This window comes from Pinus tabuliformis, chromosome 5_1, assembly GCF_031772625.1.
Source record: "Pinus tabuliformis cultivar Carrire ecotype Pingquan chromosome 5_1, CPIR1, whole genome shotgun sequence".
NCBI lineage: Eukaryota > Viridiplantae > Streptophyta > Pinopsida > Pinales > Pinaceae > Pinus > Pinus tabuliformis.
The window spans coordinates 249,207,166-249,209,585 of NC_142305.1; the positions used below are offsets into that span (position 1 = coordinate 249,207,166).

Sequence of the window (2,420 nt, forward strand, 5' to 3'; positions counted from 1 at the left end):
GTTGGTTGAAAAGTTGTCCATTAATTAAAAACATCCTTTTTTTCTCCTAATTAGGTAGTCGAAATGGATTAGGAGTCAAGCGAATTTGTTATTATAACATTACAAATGGAACCATTCAATGTTACAGTGCATTTTTATTACCAAAGTTCTAATTCTGCTAAAAATGGCTTCTAATCTAAGATCTCTAACCTTTGTTTGATTATAAATTCAATGAATAATCCACAATCTTCATCATTTTGAATTCACGTATCAAATCTAAAACATCATGAAGATATTGTCAATGGAAGAGCTACAAGAGTCCAGGGATAATGACGAGCAATGTCGATCATCATTTTAAGGCCACGTTTCAAATCTAAAACAAGATTCATCATCAAGATATTGTCAATGAAAAAGCTACAAGAAACAAGGTATAATAACGAGCAATGTCAATTATTCATAGTTTTAGGTTCACATTTCAATTCTAAAACAAGATTCATCATCAAGATAAAGATATTGTCAATGGAAGAGCCACCAGAGTCCAGGTATAATGACGAGCAATGTCGATTATTCTCCGCATCATAAATATCTAGTTTGAACTTCTCCGTTCATTAACTGCATCCAAAACCGATGGATCGAGTGCGCACATGGAAAAGCGGAAGAGGAAAACCGAAAGTGGGGCGCCGGGTTTCACCTCAAACGAAAAGGTATGACCGTTTCTTGTTCGGTGGAAATTCTCATTAAATAAATTACGCGATGGCGAGAGTCTGTCCTCCAACAGGCGCAGAGACCTGGAATAGTGAGGGATTTTCTATGAAGCTTCTGGGAAATCACGGCGTCGGAAGTAGGAACTTTAATCTGATCTTATCCATAGCCTTATAAATTCAATTCAATCTTTGCCGTTGTGAGCAATGACTCCGCAAAATTTCAGCTGATCTTATCCATGGCCTTATAAATTCAATTCAATCTTTGCCGTTGCGAGCATTAACTCCGCAAAATTTCAGCAAATTTTTTGCCGATTTTCTTATGCTCTTTTCTGTGATTCCATCTGTGTTGTGTCTGGTTTTTTTGTTGCAACAGTAGAGGAACAACAATATCTCTGTAATGGCGGATATCGCATTGGTCTTGGCTGAGCAGTACCTCAGGAACCGCGACTCTGATAATGCAAAAGAAAAAAAGGGATCTCCACGCTCTCAATGTACAGAAGGGCTTTCTCAAGGTCGCCTTCTTATGCAGATCACATGTACAATGAGTGATCAATTGCAAGCAGTAGCTGTTCCTCTGAGCACATTGCTCCTCGAAGGAGGCCTCTCTTCTTAGAATTCGTCTGGAAAAGATATTCAAGAGGGTTTGAACTTGACCCTAACATGTACAAAATTTAAGAGTTTAATCAAATGATTTAACGAACCCTCAGGATTTGCTGTACAGTCAAATTTGTTTATTGCTAATTAATGTTTATGAGGACTGTTTACAAACATACATTATACCAGTCCTCTTATTCAGTTTTGTACAGTTGTTCTTCTTTCTTTTTGTACAGTTGTGGAAATTTACAAATTCCCTTCACACACCAGATTTTCTGATTATCTGGTGCATTTAATTGCAATCAATTCAGCGTAAATCTTCTGTATATTCATGAGAAGTGGCATGTGTTCTCACCTGAGTATTGATGGGGAAGAGTAACAGAATGTTTTTGACAATTTTTATTTTGTGCAAGTATGTGGCATCTGCAACGCTCTGTTAGTTTACTTTTGAGTTTAAGCTCCCTGTATCCATTATGGAAATACCCAATTTTGTTTTTTGACGGGTGATTATTTACCTAGAAAAATAATTGCCCAATTTTATTTTTTGACGGGTGATTATTTACATAGAAAAATAATTCAGGTTAAAATAAGTTAAGCAAATAGATCAACCACACTGAATTAGACTGGATGGTTAGAAATTACAAAATTGTAATGTGATTTTTACAAAATATTTCAAAATCAAGATATAAATCACAGAAACCTAAATTCAAAAACAAATAGATGTTCAAAGAATAGAACAAGCCAGATTTTACAAACCAGGTGTGCTATCAAGCATAGTCATTTCTCTTTTCTTGGTCCTTTCGTTGGTTTGCACTGGTCCTTGCAAAGGTGGAGTGTCAGTATCGTCGTCGCTCTCTACCTTTCATCCTCCTCAGAGTGCATGGGGAATATGGGGACTTCCCTGGCATATTCGCCTCATGGTACAGGTGTGTCTCTCACGACGAAGGCTAGGCTTCCTTTCGGTGAGCAGGCGGCTTTGAGCATCCTTCATCCCATGAGCAACTCTCTGATTGTCCAGCAATGATTGCAGGTTTGGTTTTGTCTCAATCTTGCAGGTTGGACTTTATCAATTTCGGTCCCAATATGATAAGCTCGGTTTTATCCATTGTGGCAATTGAATGCCTCCTTCCTATGTCTCTCCTA

General features: G+C 37.6%; 1 long non-coding RNA gene across 1 annotated transcript; it reads left to right on the plus strand.

Annotated features, from left to right (window-relative positions):
- The first annotated feature begins 466 nt into the window (after window positions 1-466).
- Window positions 467-1,374, plus strand: LOC149164344 (uncharacterized). The gene is made up of 2 exons (XR_016260231.1): window positions 467-683; window positions 1,057-1,374. It is a non-coding gene; the product is annotated as an uncharacterized LOC149164344 (long non-coding RNA).
- Window positions 1,375-2,420: the final 1,046 nt, after the last annotated feature.